At 35.5% G+C, this 23,738-nt stretch overlaps 1 protein-coding gene across 1 annotated transcript in view; it reads left to right on the top strand.

Annotated features, from left to right (window-relative positions):
- The first annotated feature begins 295 nt into the window (after window positions 1-295).
- Window positions 296-23,738, top strand: part of LOC142984925 (zwei Ig domain protein zig-8-like) — a 456,021-nt gene continuing 432,578 nt past the window's right edge. The window contains exon 1 of the mRNA XM_076132848.1: window positions 296-382. The gene's annotated coding sequence lies outside the window, so the exon portion shown is untranslated. The remainder of the gene's footprint in view (window positions 383-23,738) is intronic.

Genomic DNA, 23,738 nt, shown 5'->3' with positions numbered 1-23,738 from the left:
TAAAAGCAAAACATTCAGTACGATATCATAATCACCGATTATATAAATGAGAGTTAACTCGCAAGTAGCGGCTAAAACAAAATTAAACAGAGCAAAAAACAGACCAATTTAGCCTCAGGTAGTAATAGCCATTGATTAATTTTAGAGTGTACTTCTAACATCATTTTTAATTTATTACACGGCGAATTCAGCGAAACTCGCGCCTGAAAGGGATTTTCTGGGCGCGGGGTGCGGGGCGGGCGCGGGGGGAGGGTGTAGCGCGGGAGGGGGGCGTCGCTCAGGGCGCCGTCTCCGGCAGTGAGCGAGTGCCGTCCGCCGCGACAGCGCGTGTGTGCACCTGCCCTTACAGCTACTCCTCGCGGCGTCCACATCCGTTCGAGCCGTACGTACGCCGCGTGTTTGTGCTACACTATTAATATGTGTGTGTGAGTGTGAGAATTGCCATCAGTGCTAATTTGTGCTCATAAAGGATGAGTAGTACCCGCAGGTTGTAAGTCGTATGTTTAAGCCATTCGTGATTACTAGTTATGAAGCAATAAATATTATTGTAAATAACAACGCAGATTTACGTTGCGTTCGCGTGATTTAGAAACCAATTAACGTCCTTAAGAAATATATTTGAGTTCGGTGGTTAGGGTTGTCCCGGTGAGAGAACGTGAGGAACAATAAGGCTGCGATAATTGGAATTATTGTCGGTCATTAGTGAACACGACTCGTACATAAGAATCTGATCGAATATTGAAATTACTTTACTCGAAGCTCGAGTGAATGCTTGAATTCTTATACAATGGTCATTGAAAAATTGATTTGACAGTTAAGGTATCGTCCTTAGATACGATCTTGGTATTGGCGTAATACGGGGTTTAGTGAGCGAGCTCGAGTGTTGAGCGTGAAGCCGATCACATTAGAATGTAAGACTTCTTTAATAATATAGGCTTTGCCTTTGTGAGTTTCCTTTTGAAGGATAAAAGCTGACTCGTGGCATGTTATTAAACATGGATCACATTTCCTTAGCTCGCTGGAGTAACTGTTGTAATTGTTTAATGTATTTATGAAATATTATTCATGTTTATCTTGATGGAAAATGAACATATACTACGCGAATATTATGGTAATTATAATATTACCTTTATGTTTATACGTTTACAAAGGATATCAAAAACTGTTTCCTTGAAAGTATTTTCGGCTGTCAGGTTAGCTATGTTTATTTAAACATTTTCATATTTATATAACTTTACCTTAATTTGTATAAAAATATCCGAATGATACGTAAAATAAAATCACACCACAGTACAACCTTTAATTCTTAAAAAATATTAAACAATTGTTAAAAAAACACATTTTACAAAAGCAAATATCCGAATATCCGCAAATATACGCACTGCCAACCCTGGTTCAAAGGTTTATTAGGTTCAGGAAGAATTAGTGGCCCAGTGGCTGGTGGTGAGTGGCACGGCCTGGCCTGGGTACACTTGCCTGCTCCCACACAATACGACAGTTAACAAACGATTGTTCAGCTCAAATACCTACTGTTGGTGGTCCACGCGGTTATGCTACCAATACTACACTCCGATAGCGTATTGTTTAGTAACTATTTACTAACTGTTTCTGTGAATTGAAAGCTGTGCTGCTTTGCAGTTTGGAAACGATCTTGGTATTCAATATTTTGATAGAATAATTATTGCTCTGTGTTCGAATGCTCAAGAAGTGGAAATTGAAGCATTTTGATTAACCTTTTTGCTAATGATCTATAGATAAATATACCCTATTAAGAAATTATCTATATAGAGTTCTGTCGATTGGAGATATATCTATACTAATAATATATAATATAATATTATAAAGCTGAAGAGTTTGTTTGTTTGATTGTTTGTTTGTTTGTTTGTTTGTTTGAACGCGCTAATCTCAGGAACTACTGGTCCGATTTGAAAAATTCTTTCAGTGTTAGATAGTCCATTTATCGAGGAAGGCTATAGGCTATATATCATCACGCTACGACCAATAGGAGCAGAGTAGCAATAAAAAATGTAACTAAAACGGGTAAAATTTTGACCCATTCTTTCTTATGTGACGCAAGCGAAGTTGCGCGGGTCAGCTAGTTATGTATAATAATGATAAAAAAGCTTAATATCCACAGCACTGAAAAATTGTCAGTGCTGCTTTCAATACAGTCAGCGTCAGAAATATGTACACACCGTCACATTTTCAAAGCATTTTTATCAATGAAAATGGTGAAATTACTATTGCATACAAAGTTATAAGGCATTTCAAGGACTTGCTAATTTATGCGTAGTTCTTAATACATCATTTATCGTCAACTGTCGATACACTTCTACTACTTTAGAACGTCTCTCGTGACATTACTAAGCAATATTCAGGTCTATACCATCGTTCCTAGAACAATTCATAGTAATCCAACAAGGGGTAGAGCCATCTGTTCCACCGTCACTCATTCGACGCTAATCAAGCGGTTTGTTAGTCACAACCTTCACAACTGATGGACACTTCATAGTAATTTGAAAGAGTTTTGAAGTTAACTTTATATTTTTTTGCTCAGCTTTTTATATACTTGTAGACACTCCACAATATCTGGAATTGACTTGGTATATTTTGGGTGATCTATTATTCCAGCCAAATGACTTATATTGACTAGTTGAGACAAACTGAATGATTGTATAATTGTATGATGGGTAACCGGTTCCTGTCTAACTGCTTGAGATAGATCCCCTTTCGAATTAGAAAGATACAGGGAAGTCTAATCGAAGAATAACAAAATACGGGCATTTCAAGTATTAGTTATAATATAATTATAATTATAATAATTATAATTATATGATGCGATAGAAACGTGACTTAACAATAGAGTCAGAATGTATCTATTTTAGGTAATAAAATTATAATACCGCCTATCTAACAAACAGCCCTACTCATTCTACAATAAAAGCATAAATAAATAATCAAGTAATAAGTAAATGATATTAATTATTCAGTACAGTAAAGTGAACGACTGGATGTCACAGCGGTCTCGTTGAGTGACCGGTAAATTTAATTTGTTTTAGCGACGTCCTGATTTGAAAGCATCATCACAACGTTTATTTTGAGTTATGAGGAAAACCGCAATCTTATGTTAATTTAAATTGCAATTTAATTTTGTTACTATTTAATTAATTTTGAAATGTAATTTTACCGCAGTAGCTGTGTTTAATTTTCTAATGCTTTCGTGAACTGTACTTAAAGCATAGTTAGTACAAATTTTACCGAAGATGTTGAGAATCTATTTCTCGGCTTTCCCTCGGCTTTTAGGGGTAGGCAAGTACTAAACGTTATGTTGTGATATTGCTCCAAAAGCTATTAGAATACATGTCATAATATCTCAATGTTTTTGGTATGACAGTAAGTTGCGGCGACCTGCGACTGACTGTCATACAAAAAGATCATGGCCACTTTTAATACATCAGTATATTCGGGAATATTGCTTTTATCATATTACTTGTATCATTAGATTTGAGGCGCTCATAGCCAGTTGAACTCACCGGTCAGTAATCAATCTGTGGGTTAAGCAACCGTTGGCGCAGTCATTCTGTAGATGGGTGACCGCTTAGTGGTATTTGAAGTGATCGTCTCCGTGCTTCGGACGGCACGTAAAAAGTTGGTCCCGGTTTCTGTCGATTAAGATAACAGTCGTTAAGCCATGTCAAAGGCCTTTCAGGCGGCTTGAACAACTTTTCAATTAGGTTGACCGCTAACCATACGATAGATAGATAGATAGATTAGTCTTAGATTACATAGAGATCAATACCTTTGTCAATAAGTCTAAGAAAGTCCCATCTTTATCTCGGTCAGTAATAAACAGCCATTGTAATCTTAAACTGTCGACAAGGAGACGTATCTCAACAATCCCATGAGGCACAAATAAATGAACTTTACTAATAACGCCGACAGCTCCACAGTTTCACTTTGTGTTCCTTTCCAAACAACGATTGTTCGCGAAGTGATAAGCAAAGGTTCATCAATATTCACTTTCCAGTGAATTTGTTTTATACGTTTTTAGACTGTTTAATGAAACATCTTTGATTGTTTATTTCACGGCTAAAATTTAACGCAGGAAGGTATAGGTTTAATGAATGAGCTAGATTCTGCCCGCGATTTTGTCGTCGAACGATTTTCCGGGGTAAAAAGTATTCTGTGTCAGTTCAAGTTATAAACTATCTGTGTATCATTATCAAAATCACATCAGTAGTTTGGGCGTGATTGAGTAACAAACATCAAGACCTTTGCATTTATAATACGATACGAGTATATGTAGTCCGATATATACTGAATAGTTTAAAGCCTCGAAAAATATGAAAACTAAGCTATTAATAAGTATTCGAAAAATATGTAACTGTTACTTTCTTTGCTTGTAATAGGAAAACGAGGACCATATCTCTAGTCCTATTGAGTAATCCCGTGATAAGACAAGTGTTATTGCCAATTACCAAACCATGGCCTAACAACGTATTTTCAAAGAAAAATCCATTCTCCATTTTCATAGGTTATACCTTAAATTTAATAACTACATCCAACAAGTATTATTTTGTTCTCCCATCTCAAAGTTGGCTGAGTGAAGCTATATTTGAAGGTTGCTTGCCTTCGCCTCAGGCCTTTGCCAAACTTAATAACAGTTACCAACTAGGTATAACCTGTTTTAAGATAACGTTTAGTTTCGCAAAACTGTTTCTTGAGTAAAGATTAGTTTTTCTACTTGGTGTACATATTTTTTATACTATACTTGTTAATTTCAAGCATTGAGAATCACGCTTTATGCTTGACTATTGCCATTTACTGGGCTTATTATCAAACTCTAGACATAGAAAGCTTTTAAAGATAATCAGTCCTTATCAATATGCTTGTAAAAAACTAGCTAATTGAGTTTTTTTTTATTGTATGGTTGTTGGTCAAGCCAATGTCAAAGCTATTCAAGCCGCCCGAAAGGTCTTTTGACATACCTTAACGGACTTGACAACAATCGGGATACGTTTTTAACTGTTCTTCGAAGCACGGAGGCGTTTGTACTAAATGGCGTTCTCTGGGCTCTGCCTACCTCTTTGGGAAGAAGACGTGATTTTATGTATGTATGTTATTTTACTGTGGAAATGGTCATTAGAACGCGATGGACATGAACTATTATCCCTTTTTGCAGCTGAAACCGCGGGTACGGTGTACAAATAACATTTATATCGTAGTCAGATACTTAAGTATCTGTCCTCAACATTTTCTTTTTAAATGTATAACAATTTGTCAGCTGTGAAACAGCAATTTATTTGAAGAGCTTGTATCGAACGACAAATATCCAATCAACGAGTATAGTAACACATCAACCTGTTTGTTCATTTGTGTATAAAAGACTTTATCATTATGAAAATAAAGTGACTGTTTGCTTATGATTCATGGTGTTAAATTTAATGTGTGATTTTGAGACAATAATGACGATTGATATATAACTATGGTTTGAATCAAATGTGCAACTATGAATAAATAATAAGCGAGCTATCACTGAGTTATTATATTTCGATTATAATCAATGTATGATATGGTTTTAATTAAATGTCAGAGACACATTAGTTTATGGCAACAATATTCGTCATACGTGAAGTTCCAAATAGTCTGAAGAATATAGATCCTTTATTATATCTTCTTTCGTACACTAAAACAAAACAATTTCATGCGAATAAGAATAATTAGAAATAAATTAGTTTATAGAAACATAACAGAATTCTACCCACGACTTTGCCCGCGAAGGATTTCACTCCCTTTGCGGTGAAATTTCAAAAATCCTCTCTTATTGTTCTTCTGCATTTCTTAAGGAATCTTCACACCAAATTTCTACTTTCTACATTGTCCATCAGTCAGTCAGTAAAGGAAGAGTTTTATGAATGATTTTATATACATCATGATTTACGCCTTTTTCCCATAGGGTTAGGCAGAGGCCAGAAAATTATATTATAAGGTAGATACTTTGTTAGTGGTAATGCATAAAATCTTAAAACAATAAAAAGTATTATTAACCTATAAGTAACTAACTTCTTTACATATACAAAGTCAGTTCGTCAATCTATTGTCTCACCTTGAGAATAATAGGAAGGAGCTTTTTCCTTCAAAGTTTTACGAGATACGTGGGACGAGAGCTAACTTGAGAAATGTATAATTTATATTGAGATCGACGTATCCTTATTATGTAGTTCAAAAAGTAAATAGTATATAAATAGGAAATAAAGCTTATAAAAAGGCCTTTGTTATTTTTAACAATACTTATAATAATGTGTATACAAATGATATTCAATTTACTAGCTGACCCGCGCAACTTCGCTTGCGTCACATAAGAGAGAAAGGGTGAATTTTTCCCCGTTATTGTAACATTTCTTACTGGTACTCTGCTCCTATTGATCGTAGCGTGATGATATATAGCCTATAGCCTTCCTCAACAAATGGGCTATCTAACACTGAAAGAATTTTTCAAATCGGACCAGTAGTTCCTGAGATTAGCGCGTTCAAACAAGCAAACAAACAAACTCTTCAGCTTTATAATATTAGTATAGATATTGTTTTCTACATGCGGTAAGGGATTTAACGCAGATACACCCGTGTAACCTGCGCCTAAACGTCGGGTATTCCAAGGTAAAATGCGTCTTCACATTAATTCCTGTAGTATACAATAAGAGTTTAAAAATTATATTTTACATAATATACGACATAAACCACATTTATTGTTTTTCTTTTTTACGGATTTTGAAATGGATTTTAAAAAGTATTTAATTGTAAAATAGAATACTGTACACTGCATAGGCTACATTTCACATAAAAAAAAAACATTTATATTTCTTGTATTTATATATGAAATATATTATCACGTGCGACTGCGAAACAAAGTTAGTTAGCAATAATATACCTTATCAACTACTGCAAGAGTATCTAGAACTTCTGAATAGTGTCTAACAAGACTTCCTGTAAATCAAGGCTTACATCTCAATAAATTACATCTAGTTTCTACTTCACGTGTCAATGACACTGCTAACGAACTGCTACGGTGAAACACTACTTACATAAGATTATTACGGGATTTACAATGATGTACCGTGGTATAAGGCTTGCAACACACATATTCGGTTCGCTTCAGAACGCACGATAGATTGTAGGTCCCGGCTGTCGTTTTCAAAGATCTTTTACAGTCGTCAGAAGCTTGAAAGTCTGACAACCAGCCTGTTTGAGGCGCCCGTAGACAGTTGCGCTCACCGGTCGGTAAACGATATGTGGGCTAAGCAATCCTTGGCGCGGTCATTACATAGATGGGTGACCGCATAGTGGTAACAGAGCGTCTCCGTGCTTCGGAAAGCACGTAAAAGGTCGGTCCCGGTTGTTGTCAATTAATTAAGATAACAGTCGTTAAGCCACGTCAAAGGCTTTCGGGCGACTTGAACAACATTGACACTAGGTTGACCACCAACCATACAACAAGAAGAAGAAGTATCGTGTTATGAGCATGAGATCCGATTGGCAGTATCTCCATGTAAAATACTGGTATCCAGCTGCATCCGGAGAGACTGGTGACCGACACCACCATACTTGGCAGAGAGGCTAGGCTTATGATGACGTTCAGTTCGGCAATATATGTATATCGAACTACGAAACCGACTCGACTCAATTGTTCGGCTTATGCCGATCGGGTTTGTATACACATACACCGATTAATGTCGAACCGAATATGTGTGTATCAAGCCTTACACTATTTACAAGATCCTGCCATGATTTCTAGGAAGTTAGAACTCGAAGCGAGATCAAAGGTTGTGTTTGTGAATATAATTATTATTACGTGTAACTCTTGTGAGTGAATGGAAGGCTTTGAATGAGTTTGATAATGAGATGTATGGATCTACGTGGAAATTTAAGTGAGTTTTTTTCTGCAAGTTATTTTTGAGAAAGAAATTACACATGTTAGTCAAAACTTTATACGTAACCTTTGTACATAGATTGGTAATTTTTTGGGTTTTATTTGCATATCTGATCAACTTTTTACTGTTTTCTATCGACAGTAGTATCACATATAATATTGTATTAATTGTCTATATCTACGTTAGCTACATTATTTATCGTACCCTACCTCATTGGTAAATATGACTTTTATTTGGCGTGTCAAAATCATAAAGGTATTTTAGATATAGAATGGGAAAAAATAATAGTCTAATGAAAAAATACAACATTTTGTGTTATTAGTTCCAACACGTTCAACAGATGGCGTTGCAGTCCAAAAAAGTACACACCCATCTTTTTTAGTTCGTTAGATTTGTACAACTATACTTAAATACATCGTCCCACACTTGCTAGGTCGTGTATTTGTACATGTGAATGACCGATATAAAAGAAAGCGAGAACCTAGAAAAACTAAGCTAAAGAATATTATTGTACTCGAACCTCAAAAAAAATAATGTATATTCATTTATAAAAGTCCTTTAAACTCGTTCACTTGTATAATGTAATATTAAAATTAATTAATGTATAATGTAATATTAGAATACTCCATTATATCGTATTATCATAAATATATTAATGCATAATATCACTCCTGTTATACCCGAAGCTGTAGGCAGAAGTGTATGAAATACACCTGTGTTTCGCCATTTACGTTGTTAGTACGGTGTAATAAGACATAAACTTATACTAATAAATAAGTATTGCTACATAACATGCTCTTTACCAAACTCTAGGTTACTACTTACTATTGATAAATATTCTGATATACCTAAATTAGAAAAGACAAGTAGCACTTTGTCCAGGAATCAAACTCGAGACCCCATGACTAGCAGTCTGATGCACTACGGACCGTGCCACAGATGCGGCTTTATGATATTATAGAAAACTAATTGTTAATGACTTTATAGAAAACTCTTTTTATAAAGTATTGTCATAAATATAAGAACATATTTTAAACTGACATCACAGATTAGATATTATAATCATGTAAATGTAATTTAGTTTTTAAATAACTATTATAATGGAGTAATTCTATTATCTTGCATTTTTGGAGGTGTTCTTAGAAATATGCGAATAATGTAAACGAAAATAGTATTTATATTTGGTTATTTTGTTTAATAGTAGTCGAATTTTGAGATTTTGCAGCGTACACGATAAGAGTTTAGGCAAGATTTTGTTTATTTACGAGCATATAGAGATTGTAAATATAGTGAAGCATTTTAACAAATAAAAAAAAAACAGAAATTAGACCATGTATATCTTTCGTCCCCACATAATATTTAAATAAATAAGCCATTATGGCTATTTTCAGTTTCAAAACGGTAGAATATTTAATTAACTATTTTGAATTCTTCTATATTGAAAGTATAACTAAGTTATCAAAGCCTAGGAATCCAATCAACCTTAATACATACACATACCATATCACTTGAGACGCACGTCCCAAAGATTTTGATAAAATATGCAATTTTTCGTTGAACGATATTGAAGGTAGTAGCTACCTGCTTGTAATAAGGTAGGACGAAGGCTTGCATAATTTACTTGTAGGACACCCGGCTACACTCGGCTACCCGCGTCAATATATTATGAGTTACGGCTTGTCCTCAACTTTAGAAAAATACAAGATACCTAACAGGGTCAGCGAAAACTTAATGTGACTTGTGCGGTACTATACAGTCGGTACTATCGAGTATCGAGAGCTTGACATTTAAAATGTACTGCTAGAATAGTTCCTACGACGCTCACTAGAGGCGCTAATCAGATTTTCATACAAAATTTCTCGATGACAAACGGGTTTTCTATAGTCGATAGTAATAGTCGAGCTACTGTAGCGCGAATCTCTACAGTAGTACACTCTACTGAGCATCGAAAGATACTGCAAAATTAAGTTCCTAAAATTTTAATACGAAATTTGTCAATAGTATAGTTAGCCTATTGAAATTTATCTACCAAAAATGTAAATATTTATCAGTTGCTGATTTTTGTAAATTGTTTAACGATTGATTTGTAAAGTCCAATTCTAGCAGTGCAGTGGGAGTATCTCTTTCAAAGGGAAACAGGGAGAGTTCTATGTATTCCAAAACTAAGCTTAATGTAACATAAATTTTATTTACTAGTTATAATTGCCTATATGTAAACTATCTAGACAAAAAACGAGTTTTTAATTAACACGAAAGTATATATACCTTAGTCAAACAACAATATGCCAAAGAGAAATAAACATCATTATAATCGTAATATCAATATACCTAGCTCTCGCAAAAGCACTAATTTCCATGAACAACGTCATCCTTCAGATATTGAGTTTCAGGCCTTACCTACACAAAGACCTGAATAACAATTAATTGGAGTTTTTAGGGTCCCGTACAGAAAGGCTCAAAACGGAACAGTGTTACTAAGAGTCTATCTACTTGTCATCAGGCTGTATCTCATGGATTGTGACCACTAGAGTAGATAGTAATTTTTACGATGTAAGTATCTATAGTGCCAGTACAACCTATAAAAAAAAAAAACTAAAACTACTGCTTAATATAGAGCTCGCATATGACAGACATGATTTTTTGTTAGGATACCTTATTAGTTTACCCTTACGTTTAAGATCCGTTACATTATACATATACCTGACTCCTCCGGCTTGACCGATTCTCATGAAATTTTGTTACCACATTGAGGAGGCCTGAGAATCGTCCAACACCTATTTTACATACTCCTAAGTGTCACTACTTTTTTTAATTTATATGGCTAAACAACGTGTCCTAGGTCAGCTAGTATTATTTGTAAAAGGTTAAAAAATCGTTAATGATTTTTAGTCATTTTTATAAACAGTACGGGACCCATTGTGTGCGAGTCTGTCTCGCGCTTGTCCAGTTTTTTAGAGCTTTCGTTCGCTTGTCATATAGTCGTATATATTTTGGACAAGGCTTTTGGGAGTCGTTATTGGTGGACACGTTGAATCGAATGTTGAACCAACATGAGTTTTAATTTAAGTGATTTACTTGATGGAGCAGCCAGTATTTGAGAGATGCGAATATGTGTTATATGATAATTTGAAATGGTAGTTCTGATAGTCTTACATGACCAATTATTGTAATACGAGTATAAGACTGCCTTCGAGGCACAGTGGTTCGTGGGTTCGATTACAACACGGAACAATTATCCTCTAATAGTGGTTTCTGGTGTGGTCGGACTATGTTTTAGATGTTAGTATATTTGTAAAAGTCTCCGCGACACAAGAGCAATTCTAAATGCGTGAGTTGTCTTTAGACGCATTTAGTATCACCGACAAAGATGCAGTAAAAATTGTACATTTACCATATAAATATATTTCACTAACAGATATCGAACCCACTACCCTCAAAATTCGTAAAGCTATCACAATAAATTCAGTGCATAGCGTTATGAAACACTATTGAGTTAAAATATTTGTAAAATGTTGGCACCGTGTCAATATAATATGTTTTATTTAGTCTGTTTGTTCGTCTCGCATGTTGTAAAACAGTTTTCCACTTGGATACTAGAAATAACTTTAGTTTCAGCAAATGCAAAAATATTTAGTTATTTTGTGTTTATGATATGTTTATGATATATTATTTTCGGAAATAAATTACTTTAATCGTGATAAGTTTAAAAATTTGGTTTGGTTTTAGAAAACTTTGCTTCATACCAATTAATGATCACCCATAAATTTTCTGACCGCACAAAGAAATACTTCAATGATGTTATACGTAGAGATTATGATATTGATTCATTAATTTAGTAGAAAACTTACAATAATAATATTTTCTGAAATAAATAATTGCTTTCTTGTGAACTATTGGCAGTATTGCAGTAAAGATAACTTATAGAAAAATATAAATGAGTAAGTTAACAGAATAGCGTCATTTTGTTATTTCTGTAGAACATTCATAGACTACGCCGTAGCACGCGTAGGTTGTTTCTACGTAGAACACGTAGCACTGTTTGTAGGCTATATCTACGGCGTAGCTGCTACGTGTCTACGCACGGTCTTTATCAAAACATGATAAAAAAATAAAGGTAATTCCTCAAATATAAAATATTCGTGCCTCTAATATACGAGACTTTATCGTGGTATTTTTTAAACGTGTATTTTGGGTAAACATTTTTTTACCGCAGTTTTACTTGCAAAAAGCCAACCATAAATGTTTGAATATGACTTGAAAGAGTATAAAAATGGCGCTTAAGCACAAAATATGTTCAGTGAATAAAGTATAGCCTTTGTTAGAGATAGTTTAGAAATTTAACTATAACATTTTTATTACTAACGATATAAAAAATATTTTTCTAGGCAGTGTTAGGCTACATCTAGTACGATATAATGGTTAGTTCACAGCGACTACGTTTTATCTGTTTATCTTTAATATTGGAGCGAGCCAGTGTCCTCGTAGTATCGAAGCTAGTCTCATATCAGTCTCAAAAGAATAGCTTACCTTAGAGGAGAGGTTTACTCACCGGTGAGTGCAGCTCTGAGCGCTCATGTAACCCTCTCTCCAGCCTGGTCCCACTGACCCCGAGCTGCGGGTGTTGGCACGCTCCTCGCGACGAAACGTTGCGGCCGCGATAAATCTTTGTGCGGACACTTTTTCTACCCCCTTCCAACCCCCCCCCCACTCACCCCCTATTCCACCCCTTCACTTGTTTGTCGCCGCCTCACGTTTTTGATTTAACTTTTTGTAAAGGCCCGCCTAACAGCAACTTATTGCGTCGATAATCTCCCTATATAAATCTGTTTCAGTGACGCTTTTAAGGTTATATTTCCTGTTTATTTTTCAGCTTGATTCGTATAAAAAAATGTAAAAATCCTGGTGTATTTGTGGTGTGTTTGCGCTTTTAGAAACGATCGGCGGTGGATTTGGTGAGCGCGGTTTTGCTAAAAGTAAATTTTGTTTAGTCACGTTCATTGTGGGACGTTTTACTGAATATATAAAGTACGTTATATATTTTAGACACTGCTTACACAACATTACGTATGTTTTCCCGAAGATATGTGCTTGGCAATATATCAACATTTCACGAAGTGTGTTAAGAGTGTTAAAATACTTCGTGAGAAGTAAGAGTAATAACAGACTTAATACTATTAAGTTAGTTGAAAGGCTGTAACATTGTTGTTTGCTACTAATTAATAGCAGATGTTAAGCACAATGATACCATACATATGCATGAATAGGCGAACTTGCAAGTGCAGGGTGACATTTGCAAAATATACGATAGCCGAGTGATAGTTGATCGCAGCAATAATCTTGATAACTCTACACTCGTTTATCTGTATGTTAAATATCGTAAATAATGCATTAGTCCACTAGACCGTATCCTCAACAAACAAACTTGTAAGAATACTCTCACACATTAGACACAAGGTTGTCCCATTGACCCGCTTCCTTCAATGACATAACAAGTGATCTGTAAGCCGAGTTCATCGCTCGTATCGCCGACCTCGATGCAAATTCAATACCAATGAATATATTAATACATCATAAAAATGTTAATAAGTGCCTCTGCGGTCTTACGTTTGATTCTGTTATTGAGTTTTTTTGTTTGAATGTATCGAACCTTCTCAGAAGTGAACGAAAGTTTCGACAAGTGTCCGGCAAATGGCAATTGGAGCGATGTTTTACGCAGAACTGTGTAGTGAAATTCAGGTCCTTTAGTTTCGGAGAAATCATGCGTGACGTAATGATAAAATATTTCTTATTATTATTATGTTTGGGTCAGTTATCGACCTTGTGACACATTGTCAAGTCGTCCGAATGATATCAGTTGGCTCAACGCCTACTATCGTAATTGACAATGAGGAAGGTCGACTTTTTTATGTGCCATCAGAAGCGTAAGTACCACTGAGCAGTACCGCAATTCTTTACCACTATCGACTACCGACAACCGGCCAGCTATCGAAAAAAAAATTATGAAATTCGGTTCAGCGACTCTAGCGGGCGTCGTAGAAACTTTTTTGCCAGTACATTTTAAATATCAAAACCTTGATACTCAATGGTTCCAATCGTAGAGAATCCTGCTACAGTTATCCATCTATAGGTTGACCTCACAATAAGATGCTTTCCTTGCTTGTAGTTTACTGACTCGTACGTGTATATTGCGTATGTGGAGCGAGTGAGGCAGAGGTATGAGGTAAAGTGAGTAGGCACTCGTGGAGCATGTCCGAGTGGCCGAGTACCGGTTCACGTTGAACCGTCGAGGGTTGATTAAAAAATATCCGGTCTGCAGCCTCGCTTCGGATCCCTATTATTTTGCATAAAAACTCTCAAATAAAATATGGCCGGTCCGCATTCATTGAATATTCAGCATCGCTGTGCCGGATTAAAATAATATTTTATGACGGAGACAGGAAATTAAATCTTTTTCTATTGTTTTTGTCAAAATTTTAAACAAAGGAGGTGATAAAACGAGTGTAAAGCCTGAATACCTTCTGTTAAACGTCTTGTAGTTGAATTCAAGGCTGAACTTCTTTATGCTCGAGTGGCTGAAGTTTTAAAAAACTTAAACAAAAGACGGTACGCTTATTAGAAAAGTTTAGTGTGGATGAGTGTGGAGCGAGAGTGGCGGATAGATTGTATTGAATCGGTGAAACGATGGAGAATACGCGGAATATATTTGATTATTTGGAGTGTGAGTGATCGCAGGGAGTGTTGGTATTGGATGCCAATATGTGGGCACGGCGAGGCACTGTGGGTCAATACTCGAGCGCGGACGGGTAAGGACTGTTCACGTGGGAGTTATCAGTGTAGTCACTCATAATGAAACCTTCTGCTGAATGCTAAAGACTGTATTCCAGGTACCAACTGGAAATTTACTTTGATTTTTTTTTGTATTCGTTTACTATTTGAGATTTATTTTATGACTGAAAAGTAACTCAACTTGGCATTTATGAATAATGAACAGTTTAGTTTAATATTGTTTTACAAAGAAAACGTATTTCTTGAAACTCCTCTTATTTATTTGAACAAAGATTTCTTCAAACGTAATATCGATAGTAACGTCACCTGAAATTCCTTGAAATTTGAAAACGTGTTCGTGTAATAATTCTTAAATAACATTATTTTTTATTTTCCCTATAATTATGGATAATAAAAGTTATTATAATTACAAGAACGTGTTTTTTTCCGTGGAAATAAATATTTCGTGAAGTGGCCAGCGTGATAGCGTTTTGTTAAAGAAATATACACGTTGTAGTATTATACTGTAGTTTGTTATCGTGATTGAATAATCGGTGACATGTTGTTTAATAAAAGTAACGTTTTATGAAATTGCGCTTTTCGAATGAAGTTGTAAAAAATAGGCGGCAATGATTCATAGATTCTAAATTGCACTGTGCAAAAATTATTTTAAAATAATATTTCTTAAAGTTAATGTTTACCCGGTTTAAGACTCTAAAACAATCTGTCGTTTCAAAAATTATTAACTAAAACTCCTTCTTTACCAACCCTCCATCTAAGTAATGTCGACACACAGCAAAAATTCTACAAAAGCCTATCCATCTACAGTCTTAAAGTTTTCTTAATACATAAATTATCATACTTATTCATTTCAATAGTATGTACGCTTCAATGATCATAATATCGTATTGTTTGCCCACACAGCGTGATTACGCACCTGTGAGACTAGCAACGACTGACGACTTGTCGAGCGTGATGCGAGAGTTGAGGCGGATTTGTCACGCTCGCTGGACCTTTCATAGCGGGATAGACTCTGTGTCTCGTGTTTTGTTAAAATATGCTTAATTAGATCATATCGTATTATAGATACGATAAGTAATATTAAAAGTCAAGCAATTGTTTATTTTTGTGACAAAAAGAAAGAACAACCGGTTATAAACATTTATTTTTACGTGTGAATAAAAAACAACTCATTATTTCTTAAGGTAAAGAAAGAAGCGAAGTGATTACCCTGGCTACGGATCTAAAAAAGGGGTCTATTGAATTACTATTTATAAATTTAACAAAATAATCAATCAAAATTAACAATGAACTGTGTGTACAGTACAGAAATGACGCAAAAACGGTAAAAATGTAGCTGTGACCTTTGCCTTCACGCTGTTAAAGTCTTCAGGGAAATAAATTAACGTTACGAATTATATTCCGAATTGTTTAAAACAAATTAATTACGAACATACGAACAAAGCAGTTACGAACATATTTTTATGAAATATGTCTAAATTACACGTTCTAAAGGCTTTCAGAAAGCATTTACAAGTGATAAACATCCAACTGCGTTTGTTTGATATTTCTTTAGCTATTGCTTTCCCACTGCTGGGCAAGTGTCTCCTCCCGAACGAGGGAGGGGTTAGGCCTTGAGTTCACCACGCTGGTCAAGTGCGGGTTAGGGACTTTGCATTCCTTCAAGATATGCTAAAGAACTTAACTATTGTGTTGCTATAAAAAAATGTATCATTTTATAGAACAAAAACATGAATACTTAAAATCAAACAAGCCGGAAACCAAAACGCTTCAAAAACTAACAGGTAAATACAGAAATAAGACCCGAATATTTCTGCCAACATAGCTCATACCAAAATATAAATATTCTAACGTGTAGCAGCCCTAAAATACACACAATTACACAAAGTCCCACGCGGCTCGAACGCGTGAATCGGTCACGCGCGCGGGACGGGAAATATAAAAAATGAAATTAGTAAAAAATCGTCGTTTTCACGGTCACATAGCCCGGGCAGCGTGTTACCGTGTTTGGCAAACAGGTCACGACGTTACACATGGGACAGTTTGCGATTCTACATAATTAGATAGTAGGGAGCGTGAAGGCGCTTGCTTGAGCCAACAGCGTGACAATAGCTTCGTTCAGTGTTTTAAGCTTTTGTTTTACATACAATTCATGTTAGGTATTACACTGTCTCGCTGCCGAGAACGGGTTTTGGTGTGGAAAAGTGAAGTGCAATTTAATTAACTGCTACTGTGGCGTTTTCGGCTGTGTATGCGACTGCCAATCTGGTTATGATCTTGAAATTTAGTTTTTTTTTTCTTTGTAAAATCCATAATAATATACTAAAGTTCATACTTGTATCTTAAGAATGAGATGGATCCGATAAGTTCATTCACATTTCTTAACACGTTTCAATGATTTCAAGTAGATATTAGTTTTCTAATTGCGTTCTGAAACACATGACAAAAAGTCTTTATCTAATTCTAGAAATTAAGGCAAAAAATAATTAATCTTTGCCTTTGAAGATGGCTTTTAGAATTGAAGCATTTACACTGCAATTTAGTTTTTGTACGAATTCAATCTAAACTTTAATACGATTGTAAACGGTTTGAAAATTTAGAAATTTTCTCTAAAATCCCTTTTTACTCTTTAGTTCTAAGTTCGGTTGCGTTTCAACGCTTTACTTAAACGACTTAATTTTACAAGTTTTTCTCAAAATTTAATAAGTGACTTTTAATTTCTTAAAACTTGTATTTTTATTGTTCAGATTGTGTGTAATTCGATTTGTTCATAAAGAAGTTATTGTAGTTGATTCATGTTTAATTTTTAATTATTATAATGAAATAATATTAGTTTTTTACGACCTCTGTTATTGCCTCGAGCCAGGTTATTGACCCTGAACAACAAAAATTGTTATATTACACCAAAATAAGAAATATATTTTTATCTACAAAAAATCCAATTTCTGTCTAAAAGGAATGAAACCTTTTAAACAAATACACGTGACAGATCCTTATCATTGTAAATTCAACTCTATATTCAAGTTATAAGTGTCAAATTGCATGACGATGTTTGATGAACGGCCGTGTTCTCTAGAAGAGTGAGTTGGGAACAAATGACGTCATAAGTCTCGTGCTATCTGCATGGTGTTATGTAATCATGGAGGGATGATGAGTGTGACGTATGTACCTGGGGTTTGGTGAGTGATGGCTTTGTGAGGGGACAAGAGAGGTGACGTAAGTATTTGTGGGTAAAAATGTTTGAACGTTTATATTTAGCCGACGTGGTGGACTTAAGGCCTCATTCGGCCTAAATTTTAGGACCAGATCCATGCTCTAATAATGAAAAAATTGTGGCTTTTTATAATTATTTTTAGTTTTAAGATCTTCATAGCGACATCTTTAGAATACTTTAGATGTTGAACATAGAGCAGTCTTTATTTTTCCCTCTGAAAAGTAGTAACATACGTTATAGGTTGGTATCCAATTAATTCATATCAGTCTTCGTAGTCAAAAGATAGTTTATATGATTACCAATCATTGAGTTGTAAGGTTCAAGGTTAAAAACGTGCTGTTTGATATATCAAACAGCACGTTTTTAGGTTTCCTACCAAGAAGTCCTCTTATCCGAGACGAAAAACATGTTTATCAAAATAAGTTTAACACTATTTGCTCACAAACAGTCATAAAACACAAAAACCAGTTAATATACAAAAGAACACTCCTCACAAATACTATTTCCATTAAGGCTGTATAGATCACATGTCGGTGACACAAAACGCGAGAGAATTCCAATATGAGGCCCTGAGAGGCTTCTCAGGTAAATATTGCGTGCACACTCGAATTTTATCAGAAGGGGGCATAAGGGGTCCTCTAAAGCACCCAAGCACCCCCTATTCTTTGTGGCTGTTAAGGGAGGGGCAGGCTTCCCTGTTCGTTTTGTATGAGAGTTTTTCAATTGAGGTCTTTTGTTTCAGACTGGTATATTGGATAAACTGTCTCTGTTGCTGGGAAGACGTTTCGATTGCTAGGTGGTAGAAGTGTTGAAGTTGAGAAAGTTTAAAGTTTTTAATGCTATCTCGTGATTTGAAATGTATTTGCTTTGTCTTAGGTAAAGATGAATCTTCTAGTGTAGACATAGCATGCTGTGCTCGTCGTTCTATGGGTTACGCAACCTTAGCCGTGGACGCTCTATAAATGGTAGGTGACTTTATACATCAGTTCTAGTTATCATCATCACTTTGATTATTGCATCGTTTCATATTCTGTTCGTGCATTATATATCAGCTTAGCCTTTCTTCCAAGCTATGTTGGAGTCGGCTTCCAGTCTCACCGGACGCAGCTGAATACCAGTACTTTACGTGGAGCGACTGCCTATCTGACCTCCGCAACCCAGTTACCTGGGATAACACGATACCCTTCGGTAAGACTGGTTGTCAGACTTTCAGGCTTCTGACTAATGTTAACGACTGTCAAAGATCTTCGAAAATGACAGCCGGGACCCACAATTTAACGTGCCTTCCGAAACACGGAGAAACTCGATATGTATAAGCTGGTCACCCATCCACAATTCAACCTCGGCAAGCATGGCTTAACCTCAGAGATCGATCCGCGCGGCTGTTGTTAACTAAGCCACGAGCTCCTCCTTTATGAAAATGAAACAGATTCATGCTCATGACTGTACTGTAAGGGCGACACAGTCTACTGTTTAAATTTCGACAGTATGTTCAAAATATTAGAATAAATCTAGAATCAGTAACATATAATGTATAGTAACCATTCCACGTTGGTATAGGAAGTGATGTTCGTTTCCAATGTTGGCGCGTTTCCATTGTTCTATTATTTATTGCGTACGAGTTACAGCGCATTACAGTTCGTTCACCCCGCACGCATTACTACATAACTCTGGGTTACTGTCGGGGTAATTGTTTTGTTTTATATTTAACTAGGGTTTGTTCCTGACCATCGGTATCGTGCAAATAATGTGACGTAACTCATTCTTCTTTAAGATTCAGAAGGCACGTTAAATTATAATTATCGGTCCAGTAGAGTCTCGATCGAGGACAACCGGCTAGCCATCGGAAAATTTAGTACGACAATCGGTTCAGCGCCTCTAGCGGGTGTCGTAGAAACTATTTTGGCAGTACATTTTAAATGTACAAACACTCTATACTCGACAGTTGGCAGCGACTAAATAGAATTGCGATACAAAAAAATCTTTATTTTCATAAATCTTTGACAGTCGTTATCAGCAGGCAAAACCTTGAGAGTCCGATAACCAGTCTTACCAAAGCGTTTCGTATTAGAACCCAGGTAACTGGGTTGCGGAAGTCCGATAGGCAGTTCTCCATGATGGTATTCAGCTGCATCCGGTGAGACTGGAAGGAACATAGTTGGAAAAATGTGATGATAGTGTAATGATGACCGTTACGCATAGTTATTTATTTCAAATTCTCGACTATACACATGCCTACATATATTATTTACAATCTTAGTATGTAATTCATACAAAATTCTCTTTAAAATAGTTTTTATATTGAAATGTAAAGTGTCAGTAGACCGTGACAGTTCCGCGACATATATAAATTAGTACACAAATAAACTGACAGGTCGGAATGTCGTTTGATGTCTTCATGTAATACATTTTTATAGAACTTTACCTTGAATTTGGGCGTTGACACGTCATTCAAGAATGCTTAATTTTTTTTTTAATATAACGAATTTTACAGTTTTAGTTCGTGAATGTTATTTAGATACTGACTATATACTATAGTGTAGACACAGCTGTCAAATGTTATTCGATACATTATTTTTAAAAAGACAACTCCCGTTGTTCCTTGTAGGAATGGAACTCACGACCTCGTGAGGCAATGGTGCCTGGTGGCAAGCTTAACCGCAATTTTATACCAACCAAGAATGAGATCAAAGCACCTCAATGTTTAAGGCAACTTTCTTTGAGAATCAAACTCACACAATAGCAAGCCTATGACTGCACTATTCGTACCACAGGTATTCATTTCTCAAAAATATTACCATTAAAGTTCAATCAATCTAGCAGCTAAAAGAGCTAGGGTTACAACGTCCCAGTTATAAATTGCGAAAGCGGCTGTTTTGTTCCGGCGAGCGGCAATGAATACTATATGAGTCCGCCAGCCCTACGTGCAGGCTCAAGGTTGTTATGTATTATCCTTATATTATATTAATGTGCAACTTTGTGTGTGTGAGAGATTTTTGTGTGTACTCTCCCGTATTTGGATATCAGAAATGAAAGTGTTTTGGTAAATATTTACTGTATGAGTATGCTGAACGTTTCCAAGATGTGAATGGTAGTTTGTATGAACGAATTCTTGCACATTTGATTTTTTTTGTGCCTCCATCATAGATAGAATAAAGGCTAGTTATTTGTGTAAGTTGTTTGCTAGTTAAGAAGGAAGGTATAATTATTTTCTATGACATTTAAACGACTAAAGGGAACATACGTATAGTTATTTAATATTAAACGTTCGCGATTCATGATTTCTGGGTGTATGACATTGAATAAGAATAAAAACAATCACGTATTTTTAGATTGTGTTTTTTTTAAGGTTTTGTAACCAAAGGGTAAAAATGAAACCCTATTACTAAGCCTCCGCTGTCTGTCCGTCTGTCATCGGGCTGTGTTTCATGAACCGTAATAGCTAGGAAGCTGAAAGTTTCACAAATTGTATATTTGTCTTGCTACTATAACGACACATACTAAGGTTTAAGGTATAACGAGTCCAATAAGCGTGTTCTTTTTCGTATTTTTTGGTACGGAACTCTTCGTGCGCGAGTCCGACTCGCATTTGGCCGGTGTTTTAGATCATACTAAATACTCTAAGTAAGTTTTTTGTACGCTCTACTTTTCTAAATATCCTTACAGCTAGTAATAAAAGCAGTTATTCGTCAAGTAATAAACTCCACAATGCTTCAGTTTCACACAGATTGCGTCAACATTGTCACCACAATCAAACTTCGTAACGAGACGCATTAAAAACTTGCCGACGACTGTACATATGAGTATATTACACGAAAAAACTGACACAGTTATGTTTATATGAGTTTTTACAATGTATGACACAATGTAATATTTTTTTCATGAATGTCAGTAAGTTACAAGCAGAAACTCATGGAAAATTTGCTCATTCCTAAATGAATGATCACTCATTTAAGTCTTTAGGAAAGGGATGTACTTACTCTAAGTTGTGTAGTTTCTATCGACTAGATAGTAATAAATAGAATTAGTGATAGATAGAGGCGCTCATAGACAGTTGTGCTCACCGGTCAGTAAACTACCCGTAGGTTAAGCAGCCGTTGGCGCAGTCATTCTATTGATGGTTGACCGCATAGTGACTGAGCTGGTCGTCTCCGTGCTTTGGAGGGCACGTTAAAAGTTGGTCCCGGTGGTTGTCAATTAAGATAACAGTCGTTTAGCCATGTCAAATGCCTTCGGGCGGCTTGAACAACTTTGACATTAGGTTGCCCACTAACGATACGACGAATGAACGATGTATGACTTTGCCTACAGAGAAGAAACGAAGCCTTGACTTTGTCTATACAACCAAAAAATATGTAGTCAGGATTTCCACTCGGTTACTTTAGTATATGTAAAAATGCAAACGAGTGCACTGTATTCATACATAAAACGTAACGAGGTGCACACGGGTCATAACAATGATTCAGTGTTGCAATATCAGGGTAAACTCCCCTAAACTGGGGAGAAGCGGGGAGTATTGCTGCCTTTTAATGCCCCCTACTTAATACTAATGTTATACACAAGTTTCAACTTTATTTGCGAACTGTAAGCTTTTTTGTGAAACTAAAAGTTCCTGAAATAAGGTAATGAAATGAGGTAGTTGATAAAGATTTTGTAAGTTTCACAATTTCTGAGATGAGTTTTTATTTACTACCGTCGGTCGTTAAAAAAGAGGAAGTTCTATATTTTTCTCTATATATTTCTGAATGACTAGCTGAACCGTGCAGCTTTGCTTGCATTGCAAGTTTTACCCCTTATTTTAGCTGTAATATGGTTATTATTTCCAAGTAAGTAATTCATTGCAAAAATTTAAAAAAAACACTGCAGTTTAGTCGTAAATCGTAACAAATAGGCAGACAGATTTACGGATTTAGAATATCTTTATAGACTTTAATTTCACAATTATTGTATTAAAGTCTTCAAATATTTATGTGATAGGTATTCCCTATAACTCCTGCATTTTACTCGCACAAGTAAATACAGCGATAATTCCTTTAAACGGCCCATTGAAGCTCGCTAGTGTCAATTTGTAGTAAAAATGAGATAATCTCGTGTACTACAGGGGATAAATCTATTAGCAACACTTTATGATAATATACAGTGTATCCTTAATGAAAATGTTATTCAATAATGTGCCTTTTTAAATAAAAAATAAATTAACAGGTAGTTTAAAATATGCGAAGTTAATATAAAAACATTAAAAACGAATGTGCTGCGTAAGTGTTTCAACCGAAATTAAAGAAAGAAAATTATGTTCATAAAGTATTGTTGTTTAATAGATGTATAGAAAATAGCATTAAGTATTGCACAAAAAGTACAGTATACTTAGCAAAATATAGCTGTGGAATACATATTTGCCTACATTTAACAGTAATTTCGCATGAAGCAAGGTCGGCGCAAATTTGAATATCAACCGCTTGCGTTTCAATGCGCTATTAACTACTCCAAAAACAATAACACCACATCAAAATAGAACCTGAGACCTCGCCTTCTGTTGACCCACTTTAACAAGAACAACAAGTTTGTTTCAAAGAATACCAAAATAACACCAACAAAGCGACATACGAACCACATTCGAAAATACTCGAAAACTCAATTTGTAAAACAAAAGCTTAAACCACGATTGTACTCAATACAAAGATACTTAATTACACTGTGGTTGTGTTGAAAAACCGCCTTTATTGCTGAAGGAATAAGGTCGAGAGGTTAATATGTAGCTAATGAGGACAGTGATGACGCTTGCAGCGGCTGCAGCGCATCGGTTATTGCAT

The sequence above is a fragment of the Anticarsia gemmatalis genome, chromosome 1 (assembly GCF_050436995.1).
Source record: "Anticarsia gemmatalis isolate Benzon Research Colony breed Stoneville strain chromosome 1, ilAntGemm2 primary, whole genome shotgun sequence".
Classification (NCBI taxonomy): Eukaryota; Metazoa; Arthropoda; class Insecta; order Lepidoptera; family Erebidae; genus Anticarsia; species Anticarsia gemmatalis.
The sequence above is the reverse complement of the archived record's forward strand: the minus strand, read 5'-3'. Positions and strand labels throughout refer to the sequence as shown.